Source organism: Manis javanica, chromosome 8, assembly GCF_040802235.1.
Source record: "Manis javanica isolate MJ-LG chromosome 8, MJ_LKY, whole genome shotgun sequence".
NCBI classification, from domain to species: Eukaryota; Metazoa; Chordata; class Mammalia; order Pholidota; family Manidae; genus Manis; species Manis javanica.
This window is the reverse complement of record NC_133163.1, coordinates 119309361-119336404: the sequence shown is the minus strand read 5'-3', so window position 1 is coordinate 119336404 and position 27044 is coordinate 119309361. Positions and strand designations below refer to the sequence as shown.

General features: G+C 48.0%; 1 protein-coding gene and 1 long non-coding RNA gene across 3 annotated transcripts in view; both read right to left on the bottom strand.

Annotated features, from left to right (window-relative positions):
* The window catches only part of THSD4 (thrombospondin type 1 domain containing 4), a 528195-nt gene extending 525065 nt beyond the window's left edge, over positions 1-3130 (bottom strand). For both annotated transcript variants that reach the window (XR_012120776.1, XM_073212115.1), the window contains exon 1: positions 2988-3130. The gene's annotated coding sequence lies outside the window, so the exon portion shown is untranslated. The remainder of the gene's footprint in view (positions 1-2987) is intronic.
* A 7152-nt stretch (positions 3131-10282) lies between these two features.
* On the bottom strand, positions 10283-22344 carry LOC118970850 (uncharacterized). Its single transcript, XR_005059004.2, has 3 exons — positions 21974-22344; positions 14153-14305; positions 10283-12727 (listed from the first exon to the last, which is right to left on the bottom strand). It is a non-coding gene; the product is annotated as an uncharacterized lncRNA (long non-coding RNA).
* Positions 22345-27044: the final 4700 nt, after the last annotated feature.

Here is a 27044-nt window from a genome sequence, read left to right as displayed (position 1 = left end):
AAGGGAAACATTTGCTGGGAATGTGTTGGTGGCCCTGGGCACGGCCTGGGAGAGCACATGGAGGAAAAGACAAGGGGCTGCGTGGGAGCAGCTCCAGGGTGGCTGGGGAGACGAGGTTTGCCTGCTGGGACACGTCCAGGCTGCACACAGAGTCAGTGCAAAGAAGGCAGGGAAGCACCTAGGACGGGTTCAGGGAAGAGAGAGATGGGTGTGTCCAAGGGCTGGGATATACTTCATGGCAAAATGTAGGTTAATAGAGGGGAAACCTGAATTTCTAGGGCAGGGGCATTTAAGATGACACTAATGAGAATGGATAAGTGGAGTGAAGGGTTTCAGTCAGGGAAGAACTGGGCTGCTCTTGGATCAAGAAAGTGGACTCAAATCAAGACAAGTTTTAAATGCCCAGATGAAGAATGACCTTGGCTCAACAACCATGCCCATACCAGCACTTTCACATCTCTAGGTCTCTGCTCAAGCTCTTCCCTCTGCTTGGCGTTCCCTCCCTCCTTCCATTCTTTCCCATCCCCTCAAGCTCCTCTTCATGCTTCAAAGCCCAGCTGTAATTTTCCTAGGTCCTCCCATGCAGAGAAAATGTCACTCTCATCTGTGCCTCCTTGATGTTTTGCACACCCCCAATGTTTTGCATTGTTTATGGTTATTTCTTTCTGTGTTTTTCTCTCCCAGGTGGTCATTTGTCATCTGCTAGCCTGTCAACAAATCAAGGGCAAGGATACTGTCTTGTTCTTGGTTTAAGACCCAGCACATAGCACAGTCCCTGGCATACAGCAAATGCAAAAATATTCATTGAAGAAGAATTAAACAGAACTGAATACTGGGGAGCCATTGTAATTTCTTGAGGGAAATGATGTGGCAAAATCAGATTTGGGGGAATATTAATCTGTCAGCATGAAAAAAGATGGATTAAAATGAAGAAAGTGATTCATAGCCAGAAGTCAAGGAGGAAGATAATTACTGTAATGTGGACACGGTTTAAGGAGGGCGCAGAGGGAATGGAGACAGGAAAATAATTCCCTGAGATATTACAAAGGAATGTGGAAGGAACTTGGGAATGAATGAGCTATAAATGTGGGGGATGGGATTGGGGTGTTGGGGGCACTGGAACATAGAGACTCATGACCAACTGGGAGAAAGGTGGAGTCATGGAGAGAAATGTGGGGGACAGAGAAGGACAGGCACAATCGCAGCCTCTCTTTAGGATAACTGATTGCAATCACAGGAAGTATTTCTAGGCAAAAACAAACAAACAAAAAACAAAACCACTGCCAGAAAGCCTCCAAGTAAAATATCCAACCCTGATCTTTCTCCCAAACACTAGACTACATATTTTACTTATTTTTTTGCTACCAGCCATTGAGACACATGTCTTCATGGCAGGGAAGAATGAAATGAAGATGAAAACAGTCTGGTGCCCTGCTCAGGGCTGGGCATGGAGGAGAGCCCCTGAGCTCCCCGGCCACTATCCCCACAAGAGGCCCGCCCCGGTGCTTCTTACGTAGGGGCTCCAGTGCTGTGATCACCCAACTCATTTCCCAGGCCAGAACCTCTGGGAAATCCCTGCTCTGGTGCTGCATAGGTTTATAGGAAAGTCCCAGGACTCCCATTTGCTTCCTCCAGGGCTAAGATTTTGTTTTCTAAAGGAATTCAACTATGGTGCCAACAAAAAGCTATAGGTATTGTGTAGTACTGTATTTAAATCACATTTTTAAAATGTTTGCTTCTCTGTATATTGAGACCAAGTACGATACTTACTATTATGCACAACCACTTCATCACCTTTATCAATGAAGTGGAAGATACACTGCAGGTTATGCAGGTTTTAAGAACCGTGTGATCTTTGAAAAATCTTTAGACTACTCTGTGCCTGGGTGCCTTCAACTGTTCGACAAGATTATTCCCTAGACGTCCCTGGTCTCTCTCTTAATCCAGATTCCAACAGGCATCCCATGATCGCTCTGGCTCCCAAGGTCCAGGGCTTCACATTCACTTAGTGCGTGCAGTGGGGCAAAGTGCTGCGTGGTGGGGGTCACCATGGAGCAGGAAGACCCACAACAGGCAGCAGCAGAGCTGGGGGAGAGGGGCCAAGGGGAGGGCGGTGCTGAGAGTGGATTGCTTAGAAAGCCCCAGACCCACAAATTCCAGATGCTAAGTGGGCCTGAGAATATCTTGCAAGCCCCTTTCCAAGTTAGGGCTGATGTTATTTCAAGGAAAAAATACTAACTTGCAGATCTCTAAAGCTCTAAAGCGAGCTAGTTCTGTCAAAGGTAATTCTCCAAGCGCTCCAAGGGACTGCAGGTTCCCGGGCTGCACGTGAGGAAGTGTCCGGGTTGACGGAAACAACCCATCCACTCTGGCTCCCAGAGGCGCTGGGTTGCAGCGGCTTAGCTCACACACACACACACACACACACAGGCACGCACGCACACACACACACACACACACACACACACACACACACACACACACACACACATGCACACACACACACACGCACGCACGCTCGCACGCACACACGGATTTGAGGCTTCCTAGAAAACGGCGTGGCCGAGGCCCCAGGCTGGGGCTCGATGCGCGCCGACCCGGACGGCCAGCTCTCCAGCCCACGGGGCAGGAGGGAAACGAGGCCGGGATAGGGGCGCACGCGCTGGATGTGCACCCGCTCGTGCCCTCGGCCCCGACTCCGGGACGGCCACGGTTGACTGTCCCTAAAGTTTCAGAGCTGGAGCCCCAGGAAGGGAAGAGGAGAGGAGGCGCAGCCGTCTGCACGAACCAGGCGCGGGCGGGCTCCCCCGAGCCCGGAGCGCCCCGCGCCCGCGGCGCCCGGGACACACCCACTGCGCCCCGCCGCCCACGCCAGCCCGCCCGGGGTCTACAAGGGCCCCGAGGGACGGGGCAGCTGCCGGCCGGGTCAGGGCCGCGCGGGCGGGGCGCAGGGGGCGCGGGCGCGCGGCTCGGCTGGCTCTGCTCACCTGGCGGTCCGCGTCCCGGAGCGGCCGGCGGCCGCCTCGCCCCCGCGTGGTTCCCGGCGCCCGGCAGCCCCGAGCCAGCCGCATGGACGGCCGCCGCCGCCGCCGCCCCGCGCCCGCCCCGCAAGGGCTCCCGCTGCGCCCCGGTCCGGCGTCGGGCTGCGCGGGCGGCCAGCGGCTCGGGCGCGCGCGGAGAGCTCTGGTTCGGAGTTTGCGATCCGGAGAGCCGGGATCCGCGCGCCCTCGGTCCCTCCTCCCCACCTCGCGGCCTCCTGCTGTCATCGGGAGCCGCGCCTGCCGCCCCCTGGCGGCCGCCTCTGGAAGGACCGCCACGAGCGAGCGAGACCCATCCCTGGGTACCGGGAAAAGACACATCACCCCGTAGAGGGGAGAGCGGCCTGGCCAGAGGCAGCGAGGACAGGGGGGCGACGAGAGAGGAGGGAAGAGTGGCCCTGGCGGGAGCCGGCTGACGGAGAGGGAAACGGGTGGGACCAGGGGGTCAGCTAGGGCCGCGCGGTGGAGGTCTGCGGGGGCCGTGGAAGGACCGAGGCACAGCAGGCACGTGGGCCTTTCTAGATGCAACAGGCGGGGGGTGAGGCCCAAGCAGGGAGCCAGCGAGGAAAATTTTGTTGTGAACCAGAGCAGACAAGGAGATGGTGACAGTAAGAACAGCAAAGGGAGGGAACACGGGTCACATGCACTCGCCTCCTCACACACGGGGTGACACTCGCTGGGTCCCTTAAGACGGGGCGAAGGACAGGAGACCTCCAAAGTCTACCCAGGATTAGGAGGCAAAACGGGCACACGCCGTCAGCCACAGCCATTCACCACCGTTTCCCCCGTGATTCGAGGTAATGTGTGGGAAGAAAGAAGCCCGCTGCAACGTCAATAAATAGTACTAATAATAAAACGCACACTTTGTATATCCAAGCCCGTTTCACTAACGTGGTAATGTTGTCCCACAGAGGGCATGACTAACATTACACGCTAGTTAATGACAGGAAAATTACTGGAGCACAGTTTCTTGGTTCCGAAGGCAGCTCTACATTCTTTAACTTCAAGCGGAGATGTTGAGAGCTAGTGAGGTAGGAAATAGTGACTGTGAGAAAATGCCCGTCTTCCCCCAGGCGTGGAGAGGAGGTGACTTTACACATTTGAGCAGGCTGTCCAGTTACAGGGAATCTCCCTAAGTATGAGTCAGACTGTTTATCGCTGGGGTTGTTTTTAAAGTGCACGCGTGCAGTGGAACAGTGAAGGTGGTGGTAGAATGCAGGCTCCCTGCCCCATAGCTAGTTCAAACCGGGAATGGGTGCGGTGCTGTGGGAGCAGAGAGGAAAGCAATGTGGGGGTAGATAGCTTCAGGAAAAAAAAAAAATTAACAAAAGAGAAAGCGGCAACCCAAGAGATTAGGCCAAAAAAGGGAACCAACTTTGAAGGTTTGTTATTGGCCAGGAGCCTGGGCAGAGCTGGTTATGACTGATTCAAACTGGTTCAAATGGGATGAAACAATTCCGCCCTTAATCAAATGGATTTTGATTGGAGGCACCTGGTGTGAGTGGGATTAAATTAATTCTGAGTGTCACAGGTCCCCTGGGTCCAGATTAAGTGGATCTAGCAGCTCTAGTAAATTCTGACCAGTTTAATCCATTTAAAATGATAGAAAAATCACACAACATTGGCATGTACTTAATGCCACAGAACTATACACCTAAAAGTGCTTAAATGGTAAACTTTATGTAGTGCATATTTTACCATAATTTGAAAACAATAATAAAACTTGTTCAGATTGGATTGATTTATTAATTCATGTGAGAGATGTGTACTACGGTGCTGAGTAGCACCTTGGTACTAGGAACTAAAGATGACATGAAGAAATGCCCCAGGGGAGAAAGGTGCCATAGAGCTGGAGACTCATACTAGGAGGTGGTGTAACTGGGGAAAATGCAGATGTATCTGAGGACTCCGGAGGGGAGCAGTAATCTGGGATATTCTGCCTGAGCTGAGCCCGAAAGGACAAAGGGAGGTCATCAGGCAGGGCAGGGCATGAACAGGGCTTAGGAGCAGAACCTGTGGGTGTTCTGCGCTCTTTTTTTTAAAACTAACTTAAGGCTTTACAGACAAGCTGCAAAACTAGTACAAAGAATTTCACTTTTCTCTCCCATGACTTCTTCCCTTAACGTTACCATAACCAAAGTACAAATATTGTTGACCAACCTTGACCCGACCAACCTCAGCCGGCTCTTCAGAACTGATTCTGATCCACTTCAAACTTGGTCAAATCGTGACCATATTCTGCTTACATGTTACAGTATGTTCTCTTTATTTAAGGTCAAGATTACTCTGTGAAATCTCATCTCATATTATTTACTTCATGTATAGGTACCAGTGAACCTTAATTATGCTAAAACAGCAACTTTTTAATCTCTCAATCCTGTTGAATTTCTACTTTTACCAAGTGTGTATGTCTGCATAAATCAGATTGGCAGGATTTGGTGCTCAGGGGTAAAGCCACTAACCCTTAGCAATGGGGGGGGTGAGGAAGAGTAGGTGCCTCAGATGGGTCAGAGGTCACTCAATGGTCACCTAGCCCACTGTCATCCTGACATGTCTTCTATACACAACGTCTTAAAGGGTGGGTTGTTAGTCTTCCTCTTGCATACATGCAGAGATGGGCTGCTCACTACCTCATAAAATAGCTCATACTGTTTTCGGAGGCTACCTGTTGGGAAGCCTCTTTTCATTTTGAACTGAAACTTTTTTCCCTGTGACTACCACCCATTGGCCCTCCTAGAACAACAAGAAACACAAACCCTCTGTCATGTGTCAGCTCTGTATATGTAGGGCAGTCCTGGCTGAGCCCTGCTGTCCCAGTATAATAATTCATCAACTATTAATAGTGTCCCTTCACTCTATTGTCCCCGTTGTGGTGAGTCTGCTCCCTGCCCAGCGTGTAACACCCTCAGTGTTCAGCCATTCCTCTTGGGGTCCCCAGCCTGGAGCATAGTGTTGGCACGTGGTGGGCTGCCAAATGTTCGGAGAAGAATGGCATACTGCTGAGAGCAACTTCCTGGGATCTCAGAGCATGTGGAATGAAGAAAGTGTGAACAGACCGCAGGAAGGCGATTCAGGCCAGCCAGCCTTTGTGGGGGGAACTTCTGAGCACTACAGCCCCTGCATGTCCCCAGTAAACACTGACCAGGGATACTTTAGCTAGAAGAACATTTCTAGAGGCTAGAGTTTCAAAAATTACTCTTTGAAAAATACTACTCTACACTCTGAACAAACACTGGTGTTTTCATCCTGATGGCATGTCAGGGGGAAGGAAACCCCTATATTATCCTTACTTTGTTAGCGTTCGGGGGTGGAAGGGAAACAGACATGTATTGAAACCCTTAATTTTAGGCTCCAGTGAGACAGCAGGACCCATCACAATGCTTGCAAAATTGTTCCTTTTGTTTTCTTGGTTGTAAACTTTTGCAGACTGGAAAGTCAAGGCAAGCTGTGCCCAATAAGGAAGCATGATAACAAACCCAAATAAAATAAAAGGCAACACAACCCTTCACAAGCAGGTAAACATGTCCTCATTTCCAGCTGTTTCTAAGTACCTTGAGTGAGTGTTAAGAAGCCTTCCCTCCCCTGCTTGCCTCCTTCCTTTTCCAGGGTATCTCCCTGGAATGCTGAGCTCCCGTGCCCTTGCCTGGGGCTGGCCCCCCACTAGCCCTGCAATCTGCAACCACGCAGTGAAGTAGCTGCTGCACAAGCTCTGAAGACAGGAGCAAAATGGCTTCCGGGTGGGCCGCTAGGGTCTGCAGGCTGCATTGCAGGTTGTCTCATCCTCGGTCCCTCTCCTGCTTCGCTCTCATTTTCTTTCTTGCCTCATGTCTGGTCAGAGGAGATAGGAAACTTCATGTTACCTGGTACAAGACAACTGTTGGAATCCCAAATATTCAGATTATTTCTCCTTTCCCTCTTTGCAAGCGATAACACTCACCACTAAGTGGACTGAAACTGCTTTTCTGCAGGAGCATCTCCGGCAAGACAGAAGGTGGGCACCCTGGCCTTTCTCCTTCTGGCAATGATTAACCAGGCGAAGGCAATGGATGGCTCCAGAATTAGTCCCTTGCAAGGGGCTGCTCCTCTTGAACGTGACTGATCGTTCTGTCATTCACCCATCCTGTATTTATTGAAGCTGGCTATGAATAATTGAAGAGACGACGAGAAGGCACCAAACAAGAAAGGGGACAGGGTGCAAGGGATCATTCTAGACAGAAGGAGCACACTTGCAAAGGCACTGGGTGGGGCATGACACACTCAAAGAGCAGAATGAGGGCTGTGTGGTCAGTACTCAGAAACCAAGGTGCTGAAGGAGGGAGGTGGGCTGGGGGGATGGGCTGTGTCTGGCTGTGCTGAGCCATCTGGTTAATAATCCTTCAACAACCACAAAGGCACAGGTGTCCCATCAGAACAGATAGAGTCATATGCCCGAGCAGGGGCCTAGAGCCACCTGCTGTCCTAGATGCTGGATTTGGGATAGGTCCGGGGGGTTCCAGGCAGGGGCAACTTGGAAGAGTGGCTATTAACCAAGCCAATATGGAAGTATATCATTTTGTAAATGAGTGGAAAGACTGTCCCGTGCAAATCTGCTGAAGGTCAGAGATGTTTACAACCACTTTGTGAGTTGGGTTATTTTCAAATCAGGAAGAGAAGGCCTCCAAGGGAATTTAAGCAAGGCTGCCATGATCAGATCTGTATTTATCCAATGAGAGAGAGAGAAAAATTCCCTTTGTTTTTTTAAAAAAAAAAAGGTAATGCAAAAACATCATTCCACAATTCTTTTGTAATGAAAAAACCCAATGCAAAATAAAACACTTTCATCATTCTAAAGGAATGCCCTTGCTTTCCCCTGCTTCCTGGGAGACTCTCCTAATAAGGCCTTGTCCTTTACCCATTGCCCACGCTGCCCTCGCAACCAGCCTGTGAGTGTCCGAGACAGCCGTGGGGTTAGAGGTCTCAGTGCAGGAGGCAGGGTCTCTGTGTGAGGCTAATCAGCTTACATCGTGCCTGAAACTGATGTCACCTTGGCCTCATTGGCAATTTTCCCTGCTTAGCAAACTGGCTTTCTTGTTGAATAAATCAACTTTTATAAAGTCTCAGAGATACCACATATCCAAAGAACACTGGCCATATTTGGTTTGTACATAAACCCAGGGCACTACATACAGGCTGTAAAGTTGGTCTCCAGGCTCATGGCTTTACCTTGCCCACTCACCCTCTTTACAGCATATAGGAAGACCTACTGTGTGCCAGTTAGGACATCTCACTAGACTTTGCCGCCAAGATTTCTATGGGTCCTACATTCCTTTTTTCTCTTCCTTTAATGCTTCCTTGTTCACCCCTATGTGCATGATGGTAGCATCTTCTACTTTTGTGAAGCCCTTTGGTGGAGGACAAGAAAACAGTCCATCCCACCACCTCTACATCAGCATCACCCACCAGCCTCGCCATCGTAAAGATCACCAACCTTGCAATGGCCGTCGCCTCGTCTATAAAATGGGAAGAACATATTTCTATCTATTGGAACCAAAGAGGACTGGCTCACACCAAGTCTTGAAGCCCCTCCCAGCTCTCAGATCTATGAGTCTCTCAGAAACTCTGCAACAGGGAAGTTATGTGGCTCATTTTGGATCCATCTGGGAAAAGATGACATACACAGAGAAATATGTGACTCCTTTTTTAAAATTTCAAGCTGCGTTGGAAATGGCTTCTTTTTTCCCTGGGATGTAGAGATTTGCAGTGCCACAGCCCAGCTGCAAGAGACGATTTGAAGAGAAGACATGAAGAGAAAGTCCCACAGCCTATGTTCTCAGTCATTGCAACTCGCGGACACAGCCGCTGTGTTCATTTTGCGGGGAAGACTTGAGGCCCACCTGCGTGGCTGAGCCCTGGAATGGTTCCTATGTTCTCCTGGAATTAGATGTTGGTCCAAAAGCTACAGGACCAATGTCCATGGCCAGCTTCTTCCTAAATTCTTCTTTCCCTCGTTCAAATCCTGGAGTTCTGGAGGTAGACAAGAGCACTTCCTCCCACACAGATTAGGAAACAGGAGTGAGTGGACAGCGAACACTCGCACCTCAGGGATACATGTGGTGGGTCAGGAACAAGGGCCCATCAAGAAGGCGCCAGTCAGGCCAGTGCCCTTTCGCTCCCCCCGGGGCCAGGCCTTGGGCCATTTCAGGGAGCCTCGTCCCCATTGTCCTGCCCCTCACAAGTCTATGGTTGGAGAATATTGGGGTCTCACACTGTCAGACACAGCCATCAAAACAAACTTTAAAAATCTTGAGTTTCCAATCTCATGCACATTGAAGCTAAGGATTTTAGGCCCTCCTGAAAGCACGTCTAACCTAATCATGTCATGTTTTCCTTTTTTGGGGTTAAGACAGAAACACTGCTGGGTTTTCCTCATGGGCTTCCCAGGGGCTCAGCCCCCGTCATGTCTCCTATTACTCACGCCCCTTTCCAGAACTCGGCTATGGATCTCAGTTTTGTTCAGGAACAGTTCTGAGGCTTGAGAAGCATTTTTTCTAAAGCAGTGGGAATGCCACCTCCAGGGCCCAGCGGCCTGCACAGCAGGGTCACTGCTGTGCCTCTTATGTCTCCACAGTAAAGGGCCGCACCTGCTCACGTACACATCCGAGGGCAAGCTGTGTGAGAGTGGCAGTCTTTAGGCAGGGCAGAGCTACCCCTACACCAGCTGGTCAACGTAAGGGCAGGTTTCCCAGGAGGAGGAGGGTGTGTGAAAGGCAGTGGAGTGCAATGGACAGGAAACTATGCTATGATTTAGAAAAAATAAAAGCAGCTGGTTTTAATCTGGTTCTAGATATTTGACCTTGAGCAACCACTTAACCTCTCTGAGCCTCCGTTTCCTCATCTGCAGAGTGGGACTAAACACTCACTGCTGATGTCTCTCAAGTAAGGAAACAGGTAGAGAATGCTCTAGTGCCCTCCACCTTCCCTTGTAGAATTCCAAGCACGAGAGACATTGGGCTGCACACTTGTCTGGCTCGCTATCGGGCTATCCCTCCATTGTCACGGGAACATTCCAAAGAATGAATGAAGGGCATGGAGTCAAGCAGAGAACAAACATAAGCAAGAATAAGACTGTAGGTAAGGATATATACTTCCCCTGACCCAGTCCTATGAGTAGAGAATACCACACAGTGGGGAAAAAAACAAAAAACCCTGACATGGATTAGATACTGTGGGTGTGGGTCGGGGTGGGCCCAAAGGCCTGGCTTGGTTTTTTCCTTCCTTCCTTCCCCTCTCCCTCTCTCCCTCCCTCCTTCCCTTCCTTCCCTTTTCTCTCTCTTTTTCTCTTTCTTTCTTAACAAACAGGTCATTGCAAGGAGGGAAACACATTTTCACAAGATGAATTGGGGGTCAGACTTGCTCGCCAGCATCTGGTGTCCCCTGGAAGCTAATGAGAATCACCTTCTGAATCACGGTTTCAGAAAGAGGAGATGCCTGAGTTACAGAAGGTACATGGGTTTTCTAATTAAACACATGTGCCAACTTACTAGTTGCTCTGCCAACTGACTAGCTGTGTGACCTTGGAAAAGTGACCAAGTAAAGTCTGAGTTTTTCAGCCCTGCAGTGGAGATGACAATTCTGAGAACACAGTTTTGGTAGTGGTTACGGAGGCTCACCATGTACCCTTTGGGGTTAGAGAGGATTTAACTCCCTGTCCCTTGAAGTTAAATGTGACCATATGATTTGCTTTGGCCAATGGAATGTGACTTCTCCTTTTCAGAATCAAAAAAAAGAAAAGCTGACAGAAGCTTTACATCTCAAGTGTACATATAAATCCTGTTCCCTTGCCACTGGTGCTCTGATCATGAAAGCTACTGTTCGGATGTTGCGTCAGTTGGCCTGGGCCACAGGGACCTCTGATGAGGAAGGCACCCACCTTCCCTTTTTGGACAAGTAGCGTCTTCTATTGTGTTAAGCCACTGGGATTTGGGTTCATTTATTACTGCAGCAAAACCTAGCATACCGTGAGTGTTAGAATAAGTCTGAGGGTGTTTGCCAAAAACATTTGGCAATGGTAAAGGGCTCGGAAAGCCTTGTTATTTCCCTATGCAGAGGTAATTGTGCTGATTAGGAGGTCCAGGTTAAGGGGTAAACTTTTGCATGGGTCAGGCAGGCCACAGAAGGCTGCAACTTCACCCCAGGCTATTTGTCTCCCCCATGGGCCAGAACCAGGAAACTCCTGAAGTCCCCTCCCCCAGTAAGTCTGCCATAGTGACCAAAACAGTGCCTTCACCTTTGACTAAGCTCCAGATAATGGGCCAGTCTCTGTCCTGGAAGGGGGAATGCTTGGGGGAATTGGCAGTTGGAGGGAATGCTGTCATGGTGGAAGGGCTCCACAGTGGGAGGGGTGGTAAGAGCAGCAACACAGAACCAAGGCAGGGGGTCCTGGGCAACGGGACATTTAATCACCCCTCTGGGTGGTCCCTATCTCTCCTTTCTTGCCATAGTCCACACTTTACTCTCCCCTAATAATTTTCTTTTGTTTGTACCTTCCATCTTCCATGATAACTTCTTTGGGAGTGATTCTTTATGCCACCCAAATCTTACCTGTAACCCTCAACTCCAGGCTCCCATTTCCTGGATCTTTTGGCAGGTGCTTTAAGTCAATGTGTTAAGGACAGAACCTATCACCTCCCATCCCACCACCAAAACTCATTTCCTGGTCCATACACCACATCCGTGTGAAGAACAGTTGCCTTCCCAGTCACTCAAGTTGGAAATCTCAGGGTTCTTAAGGCCTTCTTGGAATGCTTTATTTTCCCATTAATGTGCAAGGGGAGGGTGTAAACAGAAAAAAAACTGAAAGTATTAGGCCAAGTGAGGATGTGGTTCAATCTTAGTGTGAATTTGTCTCTGAGAATTTGTCTTTGGGGGAAAGACCTCCCATTGCCGATTCAGAAAGTAGGATGTGGAGTGCCTACTTCTTTTATGTCATAATAAAGAGTCAATGACATTTTTTAAAGTGCGACTTTAAAATTAAAAAAAAATGTTGTATATCAAGTAGGATACATTTTCCACACAGCAAATGATCAATGATTAAAATAGCAGGAGGAGATGCTGATACCAGAGAAGACAGGATAAGGAAGGACGCATTAAATGCGACTACAAACCTCGGACAGAACGGATGGAGCAGCTACGGAGGGCTCTGAAACATAAGGTGCAGCAGGCAGACTGGGGAGGCCCCAGAATGCAAAGGGCCGCCAAGCCAGCCCCGAGTTTTCCATTTTCCTTTTTCCTCCGGGTAACACATTCCCGGACGTCCAGGGGATGCCTGCAACCACTGCTCCCAGGATATACTGTTGCTCCCAATATATACTGTGTTTTTTCCCATATGTCCATACTTATGATAAGGTTTAATTTATAAATGAGGCACAAAGATGAACAAACATAGCTAAAAATTAAATAGAATAGTCATAACGACGTACTGTAGTCAAAGTTCTGTGAATGAGTTTCTCTCTCACTCCTTCTCAAATATCTTATTGCCCTGTACTCACCTTTCTCCTTGTGATGACGTGAGATGATAAAATGCCTCCATGATGAGATGGAGTGAGGTGAGCGGTGTGGGCCCCGTGACATGCGCTGCGCTACTGCTGACCTTCTGACGACATGTCACCAGGAAGATCAGCTGCTTTGCGGCGGCTGGTGACCGCGGGGAACTGAAAGCCAGAAAAGTGACACGGGAAAGGGGAGACTACCGAAGTTCACTTCCACTAATGGACTCTCATTTCTACTTAGAAAAATATTGTTTTCTGTGTTTGCAAAGAAGCTGCACCGATTTGATTAAAGCCTGGGACACTCAACGGTGCACGAAATCATTTTAATGCTGAGAGTGATCTACAGACCAATCTACGTAAGCAAAATAGAAATGATAAGATATAATGTAGAATGACATCTACAACCTATCCATCCCTTTTCCCTCAATATATAATGAATAAAGTATTTTTGAAGACATCTGGCAATGCTGCCAGATTGATCTGGTTTAAACTGGTCAAAGTTATCTTAATCAGCAAGGGTAAAACGATTGAAATTAGAGTGGATCTGACCCAGTTTGAACCAGCTGTTTGACAAATGTGACTTTAAACTGGTTTAATTTGTTGGAATCTGTTTTTTTGCTAAGAATCTTTTTGCACCTTTTTTCCTCGCAGAAAGCAGCGTCCCATGGCAGAATCCAGTTTCCTCCTTCTGAACCATTGTGATTCAAGTCGTGTTGGTGTGACCCAGTAACAAGTTAGAACCACGCTCGTCTGATCTCAATCAGCATTAATTGCTCTGAATCTGATTTGTCCCAAGTTGGAACGTTGTATCCTGCTTGAGCTTGGCTTATCCAATTTGATCCAGGAAAGTTGGATTTGATCTGGTTAGAACCAGTTAAAAACTGATTTTTAGCCAACTAGGAATCCAGTCTCATGGCTTAAAATTCCTTCCCTTTGAAGATCACTCCAGATTTTTCATCTCTTTTTTTCCTAAGTCCCAGTCCATAATTTCCACTGGGATATTAAGATAATAACTCATTCAACACTGGTGGAAATAGCACAGACTGACAAGTATTGCTTTAGCCCCATTCTCATCATCCGCCCCTGCCACCCAGAAACATGTCACCTGGGTATTAATTGAAACCACCCCCAACACTAAAGGTAGGAAATATTTGTTCCCATGTTGGAAAATAAAAGGGTATTTACACATGTTGCCAGGGTTTCTCTGGAAAGTATCCAGGAATAGTTCCAGGAATTCCATTTCCAGGTGTGTGTTTCTTTAAGGAAATATTGTGCAGCTGAGAAGGAACAGCCTGCATGGTGCCACTGTCTGTAGGTGTTGCTCTGACAGATCAGCGCTATTGCAGAACAGCAAAGGAAGGAGTCATGGGGAAAACAACCTGAATGAGCAAAATGCACACTCCAGCCATAATCAGGTAGCTGACACATTTCCAGAATGGGTGCATTAAAGAGACCACCTTGTCCAGCTGCAGACCCACAGCAAAGACATACTGGACTGGGAGGTGGGCTCCACTCTGGGAATAGGTGCCAGCCTATATTTCTATTTGACCTGGGCTCTCACTCCTGGCTGTTTTGCTTCAACCTTACCTGTTGAGGGAACCAAGGTGCTTCCCCTCTTTGGCAGTGTGAGAAGAAGCTTGGAGACAGGTCAGAAGTGGTGGTCGACAGAGGCTGACATGCCAGCTCTGAAAATGGGTGGATTGTCCAAAGTCAAGGCTTGGGCTGATTCATAAACCTGGCCTGCAAAGAGGAGGGGACAAACTGTGGTGGGGAATCTCTGGACCATGTCCTCCTATAAGTATATCACTGGTGCCTGAAATAGGGTTTGACACATGGAAGAGACTCATTAAATATTTGTTGAATGCATGAGAAATAATGATAGCTGGGATTTACTGAGCATTTACTATGTGCCAGATGCTGTGAAAGGGCTTTACATGCATTGTCTCATTTAACTCTCACAGCAACCCTATGAGAACTTTACTGTTACTTTAACCAGTTTTATAGATGAGGAAACATCAGAGTGAAAACATGAAGAAACTTGCCTAAGGTTTCAAAACTAGAGTTATCCCCTTCTCTCTACAGGAGGGACAGCAAAAGAAAAAGTGGAGGGATGGCCTATGAGGCTGTTGGAATAGGTCCAGAGAGAGATGGGAGTGGCTCAGATGGGTGACGTCAGTAAGGACGTTGAGAACCTGGGATGTGTTTTGTAGATGGAACCAATCAAACTCACCAGACGTGGAGTACAGGATAAAGGGAAAAGTCAACTATAACTCACAGGCTTGGAGCCTGATATCTGGGTAAATGGTGGTACCCTCGACTGAGACAGGGCAAAACGCAGAAGACAGATATGAGCAGGGGGACTGACAGGAAATCAAAAGTTCTATTTTGGGCATGCAAATTTGACCTGTCTATCAGGTGGCCAAGTGGACACGGTAAGAAGGCGGTTGGCTTAGGTGAGAGGCTAGGCTAGAGATATGTTTGGGGATCGTTAAGAGTATGGATAGCACTTAAAAACCACAAGCCTGAGTAAGATCCCCTAAGGAGTGAGGGAAGACGGAGAACAAGTCTGAAGACTGAGCCCTAGAACACCCTGAATTTTAGAGGAAAGAGAGAGCAGAGCCAGCAGTGGGCATGAAGGAGTAACTAGTGAGGAGAAGGAAGTCCTGAATCCAAGTAAAGAAAAGGTCCACAAGAAGGAAATGACCTACTGTATTAAAAACTAATAAAAGTTCAATTGATAGGAAGTAAGAACTGACTGGTGAACTTAGCAAGACGGGAATTGATGCGACTTTGAAAATTCTGGATTCAGTATTACTGTGGAGAACAAAGCCGATGATAAGAAAGAATAAGAGGGTGGGGAGTAAGGCTAGTAGCAACAGCTGTTTGAGGAGTTTTGCTATGAAAAGAGCAAATTAAATAGATGACAAAGAGGAATTAGAAGTTGAGATTTATTTATTAAAAATTTTTTAAATATAATAAAGGATATTACAACAGACTGGTACGCCAGGGGGATGGACCACTAGGAATGGGAAAATGAATGATACAGGAGGAAGATGCCAAGTCTTTGAGAAGAGGGACTAGGACCCTGTGCACAGGTGGTGGGTGGCCCTGGTCAGAGGCGGTGTCAGGGCACCAGGAAGAAATGTAGAGACTAGAAATACAGCTGCATGTAATATTCCTGAATGCTTAGGGAAATTGTTTCTTTTTCTAGAAAATTTTCAAAAATTCAATTGAAGCACAAATTAAACATTTAATTTAATAATGGCTCAGTGGGGCTGTAGGTTTTGTGCTACCTGCCAAGCAATTATTTGGGGGGTTCACGACCAATCCCAAGACAGTAAAAGCAGAGGATATGAAGTCAGAGACCACATTCTTTTCCATCCTTATAGGACTTCAGTAAAGTAAATGTTGGATTGTCTAGAATTGTGAGGAACTAACATTCATCTGTTGAAAACATCCTTGAAAGAGACTTATAGATGGTGCAGAAAGCCATTATTCCAGAGAGTGACTACAGCCTTCACAGTATCCTGAGAAATTCTGTCTGCAGATGGGAAACGTGTAAGGATGAGACTCCCCACCACGGAGAGCTGGGATTGCTCCACTGACTTGGCATCCTTTGAGTCCCACATGCAGATCCTACTGTGTTAGGCTGAGTTCCCTGAAGAAAGGGGTCATATCGTAGTCAACACTCTGTGAATTCCCACAACCACTCTGGGTGCTAAGCCAATATATGTCAGTGCAAACGATGGGGCTGGTGGCTCACAGTCATTAGAGGTGGAGGGCAGGTCCCCTAGCTCTTCCCATCCTGTTCCCTTGAAGACTTCAGTCTGAAACCCAAAGACCAGAATCAAACGCTTCTGATGAAGAGACTTGAAGTCAGCAGTGAGGAAAAGCTTCCTCATGGGAAAGTCTGGAGCTCTAGTGTAATTCCCCTGGTCACCTCGAACTTACAGTGGTAATTACGAGATTTTTCCTATTTTCCAACTACACTTGTAATGTTGGAAGAATGGGCGATACATTATCCAGAAGTCTTACTCTCAGCCTACCCATCATGCAGAGGGCAGAACATTTTGCATGACTTCTCACTTTGTATCTGAAGCCATTTATAACAACCCACTTGTAGCAACCCATGAAGGTCCACACCGGGTCAGCAATCATAAATGAATGGTCCCTTGACCCTTTTCCACTCTTCAGTGGGGTGATGACTTCATTCAGAAAGAAAGGCCCCTGGGGTTTCCTGGTGCCGCAGGGACTCCTCATTCACGGGCACCTTTCCTTCTCCCACCACCCCCTTGGGTCCTGCAGCCACCCAGGCACTTCCATCGTCTCATTCCCTGTGCCTCCATACCTAGGAGTCCACGTCTCTTTGGCCCTCTATGGGGCTGTCAGACTCATGGACTATTTTCTTCCAAGGAGGAGCTAATGAGGACTAGGAAATTCAGAAAACCAGCCCTCTGAGTCAAAGGTTTGTAATATAATCACATTTTCCAGATTTCCAGAATGGCCTCCTCTTAGCATGACTCCTGCGTACTTCCCAAGCCCCTTCTCACAGCCCCGTGGAGGTATGCTATGCCTGCAGAAGTGGGCAAGTCTGGAGAAAAGACCCATCCTGTTAGGAAAACTCCACATCTGAGTGGCTGTCTGGGGTCCCAGAATTGGGTGTACAGCAAGTTGCTTTCAATGGCCCTCAACACCATGTACAGCCTTAGTTTTCTCTATGGAATGCTCCAGAAAGGACACTGCAGTGCAAAACAATTCTTTACACAGGTGGTAATTGCAGCTGGGGGAAGGAACCGTAGTGAGGAGTGCCCTAAAGGTTGCACTTTGAGAGCGAAATCAACATTTCTGGCCCACAGGCCAGAGCAAGGCTGCGTGTAAGTTAATTGATTAGATGAGCATATCTAAGGAAAGAATGTGTGCAGACCAAGTAGAAGTAGGTGCTTGGAATCCACAAAAACCTGAGTCAGAGAAAGGCACTCTGGGAGACCTCAGGCATGCCTTACTGAGGGCATGTGCCTGCAGGCCAGCTCCTCACAGTCCCGTTCCTACCGGCTTCACAGGCGAACTGTAAACACCGAGGGAGTCCCCAGTGTTAGCCATTAATGAAGCCAAGCCCTCCTTCTCTGGTCTGCCTCCCCTCGTGACTCGTAAGCCCAGACGGAACGGTATGTGCACAAGACGGAAGGTCCCGGCACAGGGCAGCAATCGCTCCGTGATATAGGGCGTGGCACAGGAATGCAGAGGCCACCAAGAGCAGGGTCAGCAGAGTCATCCAGACCAGAACCAACACCTGCCTTTAACCCCACCTGGCTAAAGAATGTTCCAAATTATTTAGTGCAGAAGAAGCTGATGACTAATTTTAGAGCCCCACCCTACATGGCGTGTATGGTTTGGAGTCGTGTCAGGGTCCCCAAGACCACCTCTAGGTTCAGCGATTTGCTAGAAGGACTCGCAGGACTCAGCAAATGGTCTCACCCACAGCTCTGATTGATTACAGTGGAAGGACAAGGCCAAATCAGTGAAGGGAAAAGGTGGACGGGGGGACATCTGGAAGAAACCAGGTGCAAATGTCCAGGAGTCCCCGACAGTGGGGTCACACAGGACATGCTTAACTCCTCCAGCAATAAGCTATAACAACATGTATGAAATGCTATCTATCATTAGAAACTCAGCGTCAACGGTTTTTATTGGGGGCTGGTCACACAGGCACCTATCGTACCAAGATTCCAGACTCCCAGAAGGAACCCAGGCATTCAGCATAAACCACGTTGTATAAACAGGATAAACACAGTGAGCTCCCCTTACCATTTAGGAGAAATTTCCATCAGTGTAAGAACTGTTCACTGGCCAAGTTGCCACACGCTAGCCAAGGACCAACCTTGCCAGCAAGCCTTTCTAGAGATAGCAGTCTCAGGCCTGCTGTATTAACTTTTCTGCACAGGTGTATATACTCAAACTTACGTTAGCCATATAGTAACAGTGTAAAACTCTCATTCAAAAATATAGATTGAAATATCATGAAGAAATCCTTTGCTCTCTTCTTAAAGTCCTAAGATAAAGCAGCCCTCTAGATGCTGACATGTATGCATTTTCTACCAGAAGGACTCAGTGCTACTGCCACTAGATTCTGGTGCTCCAAGCTGGCAAACAGACCAGACCCCTCCCCTCCCCATCCCTGCTTCTGCCTTCTCTCACCACTGTGCACGGTGACCCCTCACTGAATCAAACTTTACAGCAGCCCATTGGACCGAGAGTGCCACATATAGTTCACAGACTGTCCCTTTCTCACACCCAAACTGAGCAGCATGGTGGTCCTGATCCTGGTTCCCACACCCGGAGGGGGTCGTACCCCTCACCCTGCAGGCCTGTATCAGGTCACTGTCCTGGAGGTAACAACACAAGGATGCCGTGGGAGGAGCCCTTCCTTCGGAGCCACATAAGGGCACTTTCCCATGGCCCCTCCTTCCTCCGTGATCCAGGCTCTACCCCCGTGTCCTTCGACAGTCGGGATATTATTTACTTATTTTTGTCTTCCTGAAGCAAGCTGTTACCTCAGTTCCAGCTGGGTCACAGTAAAATTTTCTTTAAACAGTTTCTCAAATATCCTGTGATATATGAATTCAACTATCCCCAAATCAGCCTTGACTCTACGCAATGGCAATGCCTCAGTGGCACTTAGACCCCTGGAAATCCTGATCCCCATCTCCTTTGCACACAGTAATGACTTTTCCCAGTTCATTTTTCTTTTCTTTTTGCAAAGGGCAGAGCTTAAGGAAGCAGTGTGGGGAGATTGCATCTCCCAGCTCAATTGGTCCATTCATGGAAGCCAGATTCGGGCACCCCTCCACATTCAGAACTTTACCCCAGTAGGAATTCCCCTTCTGTTTTGTTTTTCCTTCCCTTCCAAATTTAGAATCTGGGCTGTCTGTGTGTGGGGCTGGGGGTGTTTCAGGACAAATGATGTCATGTCAACCCATAGAAACAGATGTTCAGATTTTCTGTGTTCCGTGAGCTAAATTTTATGCCATCAACTGGAATGGAAACTCACCAGGCCATCCAGGGGGAGTTCCTAAGATGAGTGGGCGGGTCAGCACTGCTTTCCTTTCATTAGAACAGGAAGGGCCTGGGCTGGGATATGTTAGTGAGAACATCCAGGAACAGGCTTGGAAAGCCAGTGCTTAAACTCCGGCCACTGAGCAGATCTGCAAGTGAGATGCTGAAATAATTTTTCCCCTCTACTTCCCCATTCCTCTGCCTCCAGAAAGGCACAGGGTATTTTTAGCAGGAAAAATAAGTGCCCCATAAAAATGAACATAAAAATACCAAACAGGGAACAAGGCACCCTCCCAATGGTTTCCGAGATCCCTAGAGGGGCCAGTGAACTAAACAAGCTTCAAAGCCAGGTTTGGAGAAGTGGATCGCACAGCACAGCACAGGTCTGAGAAGGGTTGGGGAGAACAGGACAAAGAAACTGGCCCAAAGAACCTCATACGGCATCAAGAGGACCATGGGCCAGGGCGGAAGCCCGCAGAGTGCACCGCATGCCTCTTCGTGATCGCAGGGCGGCTAACTCGCCAAATCCAATGGCCTTTGCTCCATGCGCATCTTCCCTGAGCTTCCCTTGGTATTTGACGCATTCCCTCTGCCCCTGGCTTCTGTGGAGCTGTCTGATTCTCACGTTCCTCCAAATCTTGGCCTTAAGCTGAATTGAGGCCCTGACTTTCCTCCCCAAACCTGTTCATCTCTTCATTCCTGGCCTCAGTTAAAATCCCTTCTGGTTCCTCCGGCCAGAACCCTGGGGTCAGCCTTCACTTCTCTCATACTCCATGTCCAATCTGCCAGCACCTCTGTTGGCTCGGCTTTCCAAATGTACGAAGATCTGACCACTTTCCGTCACCTCCACTGCACCCTCCTGGCCCAAGCCAGCGACTCTCACCCGGACGACGGCGCCAGTGTCCCCACCCTTTCTTGGCTTGGCCCTTTTCAGACCACGAACCAGAAATCAGAGGGATACTGTTAAAATGACACTCAGATGCATCACTCTCTGCTCAAAGCCTTTCAAAGACTTCTAATCCTCCATAGAGGGCAAAACAAAGTCCTTATGATGGCCTTCAAGGCCCATGTGGTCTAATCCCTTTGTCTTTCTTTTCCTAGTTAGCCCCACATTTACTCTGCTCCACCACGTGCTCAGTGCTTGCCAGAAACTGACCAGATGTGCTCCTGTCTCCAGGCTCTTTCACTTGCTATTCCCTTGGCCAGAAGCTTTCCCCTGCTGGCCTCAATTTCTTCAGGCTCTCACTCCAGTGCCGCCTCCTTGGTCGCCCCACCTAGGAGTGCGATCGCCCTGACAATTCTGTTCTCCCTTCCTCCTTTATTTCTCTTCTCAATGCCTGTGACGGGTACCCTGCTATGGAGAGAACTTGCTCATCGTGCTTATTATCCGCCTCCCACTCGGCTGTACACTCCACAGGCCACAGAGCTCTGTCTCCTTTTGTTTGGTTTTGCTGCCTCATCTCCAATAATATTTTGTGACTAAACAAAAATGAATTAATGAGTGAAACTACGTGCTAAAAATCTGCAACCCCTCCTCAGGTCCCTGAGCTGCTCACATCTCGACAGACACTCCGTTATGCTGTTTCTTCCTCCAACATGGATCTTACGTCCAATGACTTAACTCAGTCACTGGTGGAGTCAGAAAACCAGGACAAACTCTCAAAGTAATGCAGGGCAAGTGGCTTTGACAAACTACAAGCCTCTGCTTCCTCCTCTTTAAAGGGGGTGTAGTAATAACAGCAACCTTCACCAGGCTGTTGTAAGGAGACAATGAGGTGAACTGCCCTTAGCATCTCTCCTGATGACACCAAGCAGGTCCTCCGCTAGCACCGCTTCCCTCCCCTGCTGTGTCCGCGTTGCTCTGCACGCCTCTGTCGAATGCCGGATCGTCCCGAGGGTCTCCTCCTTCAGCGCCTTCGTGGAGTGGTTGCCTTGTCTGCTACTATACTATTTCATCAGGTGGTTTTTCTGGTTCGAAAATCCACGTTTCTTCTGAAGAGGCACCATTTCATGGATAAAATCAAACCAAATTAAATCATTCCATTCAGCCAACCTAAGCAAGCGGGTTTGTTTGCAGAACTGCTCAGTAAACACAAGTACAGACGAGGGCCCAGCCCGCTGAGGAGTGTGTGGTCGGTTTATCGGCTGAGCTCTCTGAGCCGCCTGCAGACCTCAGAGCCCCACATGCTCCTCCTTGCCTCTGAGCCATCATGGAGGCTGCTCCCCATGCGTAGGATGCCCTACGCCTCTTCACCCTCCTATTCCTCACCCGTCAAACAACACCCCACCCTTCAGGATCTTGAGGCAGCCCCTCCTTTGAAAAGCCCCCTGCACCCCCTCCCCACAGTGACTCACCTGCCCCTCTCCTGTGCTCCTAGCACATCGTCTGCTCACCCCACCACCGCGCAGACCGTGCTGAGAGGCATCTTCTTATTCAGTCGGTACCTCCCTGACCTTGGCCGTGAGCCTTGGTGGGCAAGAACCGTGTCCTATCCATCCAGGTGAACTCAGTCCTTAAGACAACATTTGGCACATGGGAAGTGCTGGATAAATGCTTTCTGAATGAATGAGCGAGTGAGTAAGCGAAAGAATGGATGACTCAATGACTGAGGAAATGCAGCCCTCCAACAGCCCGAGTGGAGGTGTGTGAAGGGCATGAAGAGACTGGAAAAGAGCCTTCCCAGGAACAGGCCCACGGAGGCACAGCCCCGCCGGCCTCCTGCCCAGCGCTCTCCTCTTCTCCCTGCACACACTTGTCCTCCCAGCTCCGCCTCACCCATCCTGGAGGCCGCCCTTCCCACCTGAGTGTCACTGACTCCCAGAGCAATCCCAGAATTCCGTGCCAAGCTTAAAACAAGCTTTTCTTGCCTCTGGCTCTCCCATGTCCGTTTTCACAGCCAACGCGTGCTCTCTGAGAGATCTCTTATATCTCTGGATTTGGAGAGGTTTGCCTTCCAGGAACAAGCAATTCTAGTACAGGCTGCATTCTGAACCTCCACGCACTGAAATGCAACTCCTGCTACATCGTGTCCTGAAAGATTTTAGCAGGTTTGGTGAAGATAAACGCATCCCCTCTTGCCATGGAGACATGATGTTTCATAGTGACAGAGGAGTGAGAAGTAAACATGCAAGTTGTTTGCCTTGAAAAGTAGAAAATGTAGAAAATCCAGAGCCTAGATGTGTAAGCGGCAGTGGGGGACTTCTGGCCTCTCGCTCGTAGCTTAGTTTTTTTCCATCCTTTGGCAATCACAACAAACTGTGATTACAGTAATGAAGAGAGATGCTTATCAGTCAGATATCACGGTCTGGAAACTGCCCATAGCCAATCGGAAGGCATGTGGCTGGCGATGCATTTGACAAGCCTGTTCCGGTTAGCCCACTCCATTTCAGAATGCATTCTGGCTTCCTACCTTTCAAATCAACTCTCCTTTCCTCCAGAACCTGTGCAAAGGTTTAGAGGAAGTCTTTTGCTTCCATTCATGTTTTTTATTGTTGACTGAAGCCATAAAGTCACTACACATGAGAGCCGGAAAGACCCTTAGAGATTATCTGGTCTAACCCCCTCGTTTTATGGGCAAGTAAACTGTCAGAGGTAACTTTAACTTGGAATTTTATGAGGCCTATTTGTGTTGACAACATGATTAATTTCTCTGCTTTCCAGACTGAAGATTTGCAAGGGGAAATACATTTTTTAAAAAGTCAGCGCTCTCCCTGCCGGGAGGGAGTGTAAGATCACAGTTTTCACTGCTGGGACTTTTCCCGTACCATGTCCCCCATCAGATGTAAGGTGAGGTCTCTACCTGGAGAAGCCAACCACACTTGGAAAAGCTGTAGGAAGTTGCTGCTCCTCTTGAGAGGATAGTATTGAAGGGTCAGAAGTTATTCCCCACCTGGAGGGTGATTTCAGAAGGGACTGAAACCTCTGAAGCAGCAGGGTGTCCAATCAATGGCACCCACTCTTCTCCAAGGGGTTTCCTCTCAGGGGTGCTGGATGTTTGGACCTGTTTAAATGGATCCTCTCCTGCACACACTTGCTGTCCAGGCCCTCTCCCCACTGATCAGGGAAACCACAGAAGGTGGCCACACAAGGTTCCCTGGCAGTGAGGCATGGCTAGGTCTAGGAGTAGAATACACCTTAGGCTGTAATGTATGCTGTCAGAGGGCTGAAGCTTGGAGCCATTCTGGAAAAGACACAAAATTTAGAGCTAGAAAAGCAAAATCAAAACCTGTTTTCCAAGCCAATGGAAAAGATTAGGAATGGAAAACTGGTTTCATCTCAACTCTAGTTGATGGGTAGTGCCTGCCTGGAGTACTGTGCTGAGAAAGGTTGGGGGACGGTAGGTCAGAGGAAAGGAGCTCTGCCATGGATTAGTGATGCCTGCATCAGGCTGAGGATGGGGAGGAGCAGCAGACGTACTATGTCTTGTCTTTCTCTTTTTAGACTTAATTGTATTTTGTATAAGAATCCCATGCATACAGTTTTAAAAGTCAAATAGTTCGAATAGCTCCCAGGTTTGTGATGTGAAATGGCAGCTCCCAGCCCACAGTCGTGGCAGTCGGCTTCCTCCCTCACTGAAGAAACTGCGTCAACAATGAACTTGGGTTGGAGAGTGCTGTGGGGTATTATGGTATGGAGGTTATTGTGTGAAAACTCATGGGCGGTCTGAGAATAAAAGCAAGAAGCTATTGGCCTTAGATAGAGCACGCAGAAAATAAAACACCACCCTACTTTTGTCATCCATCCAGGGTGACATAGCGGGGCATGGGTTGAATGGCAAACACTATTCATCCACCCTAGCAAAGCACTACGCTGACCTCAGTCCCCATGACTGGAGGAGAGGGGCTTTGCTGAAACACCCGGCCATCATAAACCCTAAAATCCTATTGTCTCAGATCAGCTGATGGCACCGATAACCTAAACGGGGGCGAAACTCTGATGAGACAGGCCGCAGGTGGGGCCATCACGTAACACAGGTCTGGGAAGTGGGGACCGCAAGCCAGAGAGCAGCCTTCCCTGCTCACTGCCTGGAGCCGGCCCAGGGCCAAGAACCCAGGGGCATCCAGATGTCTGCGGGGAGGGATGGCACTTGTCAATCGTAAAGCCGTATCACAGATCCTCCCCCCACGGTCCTCTGCCCCTGTGTGGGGGCCACACGGGAGCCCATGAATGATGGTGCAAAGTACTTTTTCTACATCTACTCAGATAATAATCTGAGTTTTCCTTTCTAGTCCTTAATATGCTGAATTATGCTGATTCAGTTTTCAAATGTTAAACCAATCTTACATTTCCCAGAATGAAACCCTCTTGGTCATGATGTATTTTTATATATGGTTGGATTGGATTTGCTGAAATATTGGTGAGAATTTTTATACCTGTTTATGGGATTTGGGATTGAAATTTTCTTTCTTATAATGTCTTTGTTTTTGGCATTAGAGTAATGTTAACTTAAGGAATGAGTTGCAGAGTGTTTTTGAGGTAAAATTGGTGCATAAGTTTCAGATGCGCAACATTATAATTAGGCACCTGGAAACACTACAAAGTGACCACCACTAACTACGGCCTAGGTCCCATCCATCACCAGGCGGTCGGCCCCCTTCACCCATTTCTCCCACCCCCTGCCCCTCTCCCCTCTGGTAACCACCAATCTGTTCTCTGGATCCATAAATTTGTTTCTGCTTTGTTTTGTTTTTTCATTTGCTTTGATTTTTTAGATTCCACATGAGTGAAATCATATGGTATATTTAGACTATAGTTGTTTGCAATATTATTTTGAAATTTCTTATGCATCTGCAGTTATTTATTTTTTATCATTCTGCTTTTTATATGGGCGCTCTTATTTCTTGACCAATCTTTCCAGAAAACTATCTTGTTTATCTTTTTTAAAAAAAAGCTTTTAATTTCGCTGACCTTCATTATTTTTTGCTGTTACTATTATTCTGCATTGCATTGTTGCTGTTCTTCTCATTCTTCACTTTGATTTCTGCATTTAGTATTTCCTTCTTCCGATTTCTTTAGTTTTGTTCTAATTTCCTTTTTCCTTCGTCTCGAATGAAACACTTCGCTCATGCATTTTCACCTTCTTGATTCCTGATATATTTATTTATATTTATAAATTTCTCTCCAAATGCTGCTTCAGGTATATTCACAAATTTTGGCTTAAAATACTTTCAGTTTATTCTGTTTTCTATAGTATCTTTATGAATTCCTTTTTAATCTAAAGATGATTTAGTTGTATGCTATTTCATATCCAGGCTTAAGGGATTTTTTTAACTTATTATCAAGAACTTTGAAGAATCTTGGATTTTATCCTACTTATAAGCAAACTAGGTAGCCAGTCACAGTTTCAAAAGTGTTGGCAGAAGACATGAGACTCCTGGGTCAGAGACAAAGCACTTGATCGCTGCATTCTCTCATTGGTTCCCCTTGCTTCCCAAGTCCCATGACAATGATGCCTGCGTGGGTCCGGGAGGTCGCTGCACCTGCAGTGGGTTTGAGTCACAGTTGAAGGACTCTTGAGATCAGGAAACACCAACCTTTTGTAAGGGGATGTAAGCCAACCCACCCAAACTTTACCCCATGGGGAGACATTCTCTTCACTTTCCTACACAGCAAATGTACCTTCTGCAAAGGGGGGAAATACTATCTTTATTTTCTAAGGCTTTTTGCTATATAACCATCCTTGAAAAGACAGTCCAGAACAAAAGCTGCCAATGTCTCTAATCAAAGACATACAGAAATACAAGAGATCCATGGAGAATCATTGCCCAACAATCATTCGGTTGTAATTTATTTCTAACATAGTCACACTGTAGTCAGAGAACATACTCTGTGTAATGCTGATCTTTCAGACTATCTACGGAGAAGGCTGGGGCAGGGCTCTGGGAATGAGAGCACCGCACACCACAGACCTTGCAGACCAACTCTATTCCTAGTTTCTTCACTAGGCGTGCCGAGAATCTCCCTTAAATTTTTGGAAAGAAACAAGGGAAGATATACAACCAAGAGGAGATATATAACCTTCTTAGGTTACAATCCACTGTCTTTGAGTGTATGGAGAGAAAGGGAAGGAGTGAGCGCGCGCCTTAGGGCAGCTCGTCCTCAGGATGCGTTCTCACCAGATTCTGCGCTTGAAGTCGCCCCCGGATTCTCCCTATCTTCGCAGCCCTTCCATTTCCCTCGCGAGAATGCCTGGCACCTGGGCTGTTCTCGCTGACTTCCGTGCTACAGAAGTGCGGGAACAAGGAAACTCCTGCCAAGGTAATGTGAGGACAGGCAAGAGCAATATTTTCCCTCCAGAGCTGCACTTACTGCCCCGCTATGCCCCCACCCCAGACGGCCGTGAGCCCCTTCACCAGCTCACCCGCGCCTTTGGTCTCCTTGCCGCTTTCCCGAAGTTTTTATGTTAGTTGCACGGATTCTGCTTTC